General features: G+C 48.2%; 1 pseudogene; it reads left to right on the plus strand.

Moving 5' to 3' along the window:
• The first annotated feature begins 1,736 nt into the window (after positions 1-1,736).
• Positions 1,737-2,870, plus strand: LOC122557529 (solute carrier family 46 member 2-like; annotated as a pseudogene).
• The last annotated feature ends 3,694 nt before the right edge of the window (positions 2,871-6,564 follow it).

The following is a 6,564-nucleotide window of genomic DNA, read 5'->3' on the forward strand; positions in this document are numbered from 1 at the left end:
ATAATGGTACAGGCTTGAGGGGTTGAATGGCCTCCTGCTGTTAACATATATGTCGACTGAGTCATATATCTTTGAATGTCGAAGACTTAGGGGTTATCAAATCGAGATGTTTAGGGTAATTAAAAGATTATATAGGGTTGAGAGAGGAACTTCTCCCTCTTGTAGTGGTTTGCTCTGGAACAAAGGACAAAAACCTTAAAAGTCAAGGTTTTAAGGTGCATGATTATTCAGCAGTGATGGAAAAACACTTCTTCATGCAGAGGATATAGCATACATCATCCTTTAAAACTAACCATCTTAACAACTGCAATTAGTGGGTTTCCTCATAGGTAAAGCATGTTAGTGATGTGGAACTCAGACTGGTGAATCAAGTTCACATTCTACTGACTCTGATCTGATTGAACAGCGGAAATGCTTGATAGGCTGAATGTTCCTCTCCTACTCCTGTGTTCCACATCTGCTGAATGAATGTTGTAAATGATAGCCCAAAATGAGTTTTACAGCTATACAGATAATGGAGTTATTTTGTTACCAGACATTAATCTTGAGAACAGGTAGTTAAATACTAATCTGGCAGTTTCTGATTAGAAATCAGTTTAAAAACGGGGAAATAAAAAAAGTGGCACCAGTAAAAGAGGCCAAGGTTGTTGTTAAAAACCTAACTGATTTTAGGAAAGGAAACTCAGTCTGACTGGCACGTGACACCAGATCCCAGATGGTTAACTGCCCACTGTATTGGTCTAGCACGTTCCTGAATTATATCAAAACTGTTACCAGCTCTCTGGGCAGAATGTTCAGATGACAGTGCAGGCACAGAGTCAATTATACAGTGAATACTGGACTCGACAAGATGGGTGTGTTTCAAAATATCTCCTTTAACATAAAGTAAAATTGGAAATGCCAGAAACAGTCTAGCTCTGAGACGTCCCCACATGGTTTGGTTGTGTAGAGAACAATCAAAGGTTTTTGAAATCAAGTGACAGTTACAGACGGAGAGAGATATGGTTATGGTGAAGCAGAATTCCACAGGGATCGTAATAACTCATTAATAATAGAATAGTTTTTAAAGTTGGAGGAGTAGCAGGTACTTTGTTTTCAGTCATGCAGATTTAGATTTAGTCACTAAATCATGCATGAGGTAAATTGTCTTTCATTTTTCATGCTTACAATTCCTCATATCGAACGAGCTCCTCACAGGGACTAATATTAAAGAGAACCAAATGCTATGAGGAAGTTTCCTGATTTGCATGCAGAATTCAACAAATCACAGATACACTTTTTTGCGTGAGGTTATAAACTGAACCCTGAGTGGAGAGATTACTGGAGCCCAGACACTTACCTAGGATGGAGTCTGATGCAGGGCTCAAATCCTCTGCACAACAGCGTCAGATCCAGGGGCAGTGTCTGGTCCAGGGGCAGTGTCTAGTCCCAGGGGCAGTGTCTGGTCCCAGGGGCAGTGTCTGGTCCAGGGGCAGTGTCTGGTCCAGGGGCAGTGTCTGATCCCAGGGGCAGTGTCTGATCCAGGGGCAGTGTCTGATCCAGGGGCAGTGTCTGGTCCCAGGGGCAGTGTCTGATCCAGGGGCAGTGTCTGGTCCCAGGGGCAGTGTCTGATCCAGGGGCAGTGTCTGGTCCCAGGGGCAGTGTCTGGTCCCAGGGGCAGTGTCTGGTCCCAGGGGCAGTGTCTGATCCAGGGGCAGTGTCTGGTCCCAGGGGCAGTGTCTGATCCAGGGGCAGTGTCTGATCCAGGGGCAGTGTCTGGTCCCAGGGGCAGTGTCTGGTCCCAGGGGCAGTGTCTGATCCAGGGGCAGTGTCTGATCCAGGGGCAGTGTCTGATCCAGGGGCAGTGTCTGGTCCAGGGGCAGTGTCTGCCTCAGGAGACAGTCACCTCTACCTTTTACAGAGTCTGATAGGCAGCAGGAACTGGGTGGTAGAGGTGGTTTTGGGTGTTGATATGACCTCTCCGTTGAGCTACGTGGGGCCAGTGATGGTTGTTACCAATGTGGCCAATTCCCTCTTTGATACAGCACTGCTGATGGAGGTATATGACCAGCTAAATGGGACAGCGGCTGGGAACAGTGACTTGCTCCAGAAGGAAGTGGCCCGATTCTACATGATTTATAACATGATCTACTCGTTGGCCCCCTTACTGACCACAGTGCTGTTGGGAATGTGGGCAGATCGGCAAGGCCAGAAGGTGCTGCTGGTCATGCCATTACTGGGCTACCTGTTGGGAAGGCTTTTACTGCTGTTCACCCAAATTTTCCAGCTGCCGGTCAATGTGATGTTCGGCTCTGCAGTGATTAATGGATTGACTGGAGGATTCCCAGCGTACTGGAGTGGGATTAATACCATCACTGCCCTGCGGTGAGGACCAGCCAAACACAGTCGAAGGTTAAATGTGCTGGGACGGCATCGGGGATGGCTGGACTCATTGGCAGCCTGGCATCCAGCCACTTCGTTTTGAAGAAAGTTAATAACCAACATGGGATCTTACTGATCTGCCTGTGCCTGATACTGTACTTACTAAGTCTGCTGTATTCAGCATTTACCCTCTATTATCCTTCTGTTCAGCCACAACGTCAGCTCCCCACTGAGGTGAATGACCCTGGGCCGAAGAGATACAGCATACAGATAGCTCTTCCCTTTATCTGCTATCTTCCGTATGATTTTGGAGTGACTGGCGGCGAGAACATCATCACAATCTTTGTCCTGAAGCCTCCTTTGAGCTGGGATGCGGTCTGGGTGGGCTATGGTAACGCTGCCTGCTACGTCATGTTTCTGACCAGCTTCTTCAGAGTTCTCATCCTCTCCAAATGACTGAGAGACACCTCAGTGCGGTGCTCCCTCAGCATGACCCTCCGACAGCGCGGCGCTCCCTCATCACTGCCCCTCCGACAGCGCGGCGCTCCCTCATCACTGCCCCTCCGACAGCGCGGCGCTCCCTCAGCACTGACCCTCCGACAGCGCGGCGCTCCCTCATCACTGACCCTCCGACAGCGCGGCGCTCCCTCAGCACTGACCCTCCGCCAGCGCAGTGCTCCCTCAGCACTGAACCTCCGACAGCGCGGCGCTCCCTCAGCACTGACCCTCTGACAGTGCCCACTCCCTCAGCACTGACCCTCCGACAGCGCGGCGCTCCCTCAGCACTGACCCTCCGACAGTGCGGCGCTCCCTCAGCACTGACCCTCCGCCAGCGCGGCGCTCCCTCAGCACTGACCCTCCGCCAGCGCGGCGCTCCCTCAGCACTGACCCTCCGCCAGCGCGGCGCTCCCTCAGCACTGACCCTCCGCCAGCGCGGCGCTCCCTCAGCACTGAACCTCCGACAGCGCGGCGCTCCCTCAGCACTGACCCTCCGACAGCGCGGCACTCCCTCAGCACTGAACCTCCGACAGCGCGGCGCTCCCTCAGCACTGACCCTCCGCCAGCGCGGCGCTCCCTCAGCACTGCCCCTCCGACAGCGCGGCGCTCCCTCAGCACTGACCCTCCGCCAGCGCGGCGCTCCCTCAGCACTGTCCCTCCGACAGCGCGGCGCTCCCTCAGCACTGACCCTCCGACAGCGCGGCGCTCCCTCAGCACTGACCCTCCGACAGCGCGGCGCTCCCTCAGCACTGTCCCTCCGACAGCACGGCGCTCCCTCAGCCCACCCTCCGACAGCGCGGCACTGCCTCAGCACTGACCCTCCGACAGCGCTGCGCTCCCTCAGCCCACCCTCCGACAGCGCGGCACTCCCTCAGTACTGTCCCTCCGACAGTGCGGCACTCCCTCAGTACTGACCCTCCAAAACTGTGGTGCTCTCTCAGCACTAACCCTCCAATTTCATGCGCCGTCTCAGAGCTGATCCTTTTAATTTTTCTGGTTCATTCAGGCCTGACCCTCTCGTTTACCCACTGACTTACTGACCAGGAACGTAAACCAAAGTCACTGGAGTGGGATTTGAGTCTCTTCAGAGCTGAGATGGTCCTGCACTGACCCCCAGCTGACTGCTTTACCCTACAGTGTGACAGTTTGCAGGTTTTGTCTGTATATCGCAGCAAGGCACGTGAGAGCAGCAAAGAGAACAAAGAACAAAGACATTTTACAGGCCAGGAACAGGCCCTTCGGCCCTCTAAGCCTGATCCGCTTCAAAACTACTGTCTAAATCTGTCGGTCAATATCGAAGCATCTATATTTCTCTGCACCCCACCTACTCATGCGTTAAATGCTTGTCTTACTTCGGTCTTAATCATAACTGCATGTGTTTGGGGTTTTTGAAGAGGTATAGTTTAATTTTCTTTGTAGTAGATGAGAAATTTCTGGTTTTTTAAGTCATGCGTTGCAACAAATGGTTATTTCCCAGTTAACAAAGATGTTGATTTCCTTCTTCCTGAATAGCAGTCGGGGTCACATTTGACACATTCGCTGCTGCCTTACAGAGCAGTGAGATACAACGATCAGTGAACTTTCCCCAGTGAAGTTGTAAATGGCAGCAAGTTGGGAACATGAAATTTCAAAGCCGATTAAATGAGCGGTGATTTTATAGAATGACAGCAGTCTCAAGGGGCTGAATTGCTGCCTTTATTTCAACCGACAGAGTGCAACTGGAAGAGGAGTATGAGTGGGTTTGAATACATGTGAAGGAGATTAATACAGGCGTGAGAGAGAGATGGTGTGCAAGTTGATTATGCATATACAAGAGTGAAATTGAGAGACTGGCCAGATGATGATGCGAAAGCCTGCAGCAGATTGGGAGTGAGAAAGTGAGAACTAGAAGTGAGAAGAGAAAATGTGTGTTGGAGAGAAAATCCTGAGCCAGTGAGCATAATACCTGAGCAAGAGCAGCAGCAGAAACTGAATGTATCATGTTGGTACCTTCATGGAACTGGGGCTAACATCCTCATGGGAGACATGCAGAGGGATTAGACTGGCCAATTAGGGGAACAGGAACCCAAGAGGGAATTCATCAAGAATAAAAACCAAAGCTGCTTATGGGAAATGAAAGTGGAAAGCAGCAGAAACAAGTCCCAGAATCAACCAGGCTCACATTACAGCACCGTGTTCACAAGGCAGAATTACATGCACTCTATCTGAATGCATGCAACATGACAGGGGAATCGATGGTGTTAGAAATTAAAGAGTATGATTTAATTGCCATTATGGACAAGTGAGTGCACAGTGACCAACCCAGGACGAAAGTGTTTAAGTATATTCTGCATTTAGGAAGGAAGGACAGGCAATAGGGAAATAAGAGGAGGAGGAAATGGATCTGGAGTTCTGCTGATCTTCAAGGATGGGGTTGGTGTAGGAGACAGACGGGATCTCTGCCTAGAAGAACAGGATGTTGAATGTGTTTAGGTGGAGCTAGGAAATAGCGAACAGCACAGATGTGGTGGGCTGAAGAGCCTGCTCCTGCGTTGTATTGTTTTATGTTTAGCCATGGGCAGCAAACACAGGTAGGAGTGGTTTATGGAGCAAACCATAGCGTCAATGTAAGGCACAGTGCAAACTAGGAAATGCGAGACACATGCAACAAGGGAATGCAATAATCAAGGGTGACATTAATTTATGTAAAGGCCAAGTAAATCTAATGAGCATCAATGCATGGAGGAGGACAATTTACCGAAAAACCAACTGTAGAATAAGTTCTCTTAGATAAAGCATTATGGAATAAGAATATCCTGTTGGTAAAACTGACCTTTCAAGACAAGCGATCATCGTATGAGAGAATCTTTCATTAAGTTTGAAAAAGATGTAGTTCAATCAAGAATTAGGATTTTAAAAGCGAAACGAGAAGGTCTGAGGAGGAGGCAGATTGTGGTAGATTCGAAAATGCATTGAGTTTGACTGTAGATGGGAAATGACTAATATTTAAAGAATTAATTATTGGTTTTAAAAACATCTTTAAGGCAAAAATACACAACAGGAAAAGCAAAAGAGCAGGCTAACAAGGGAAGAATAAGATAGTATCAGATCAAAGGAGATGGTTTATAGGGTCATCAGAACACGTTGCAAGTCTGGGAGAGTTGGGAACATTTTAGAATTCAGCAAAGGACCATCAAATTGAGAGACTAGATGATAACTGTAAAATAGCAAAAACCAACATAAACATGCAATGGAAAGCTCCAACAGGTGTGTAAATAGCAAAAAATAAAATCATAAGCAAACATGGACCCATTGCAGGCACAGACAGGAGAGTTTGACAAGAAACATTGTGAAAGGTATAGGGTTAGGGATCGAACAACGGCAGAAATCCTAACGTTGTCTCTGTTTTAATAGAGAAAGATACAAGATGTCTCCCTAAAATAATTTAGTTCCATGGGTCAAGCGTCAATGTTGATCTGAAATAAATTATTGACAGTAAAAAATAGTATCAGTAAATCAATTTAAAGTTGACAAATCCCCAGGATCTGGTGACTTTCACCCTAGAGTGTCGAGGGGGATGATAGCAACAGTAGTGCTTTCAGGTAAGAAGATTCTGAATGTAACCCCATTGTCCAAGAAAGGAAGGGGAGAGAAGTGAGGAACTACTGGCCTGTTAGCCTGATGTTAGTAATAAGGAAAATACTAGGATGTATTATCACCTATTAA

The sequence above is a fragment of the Chiloscyllium plagiosum genome, unplaced genomic scaffold (genome assembly GCF_037043375.1).
Source record: "Chiloscyllium plagiosum isolate Xiang-an unplaced genomic scaffold, Cpla_swu_hap1 HiC_scaffold_11, whole genome shotgun sequence".
Taxonomy (NCBI): Eukaryota; Metazoa; Chordata; class Chondrichthyes; order Orectolobiformes; family Hemiscylliidae; genus Chiloscyllium; species Chiloscyllium plagiosum.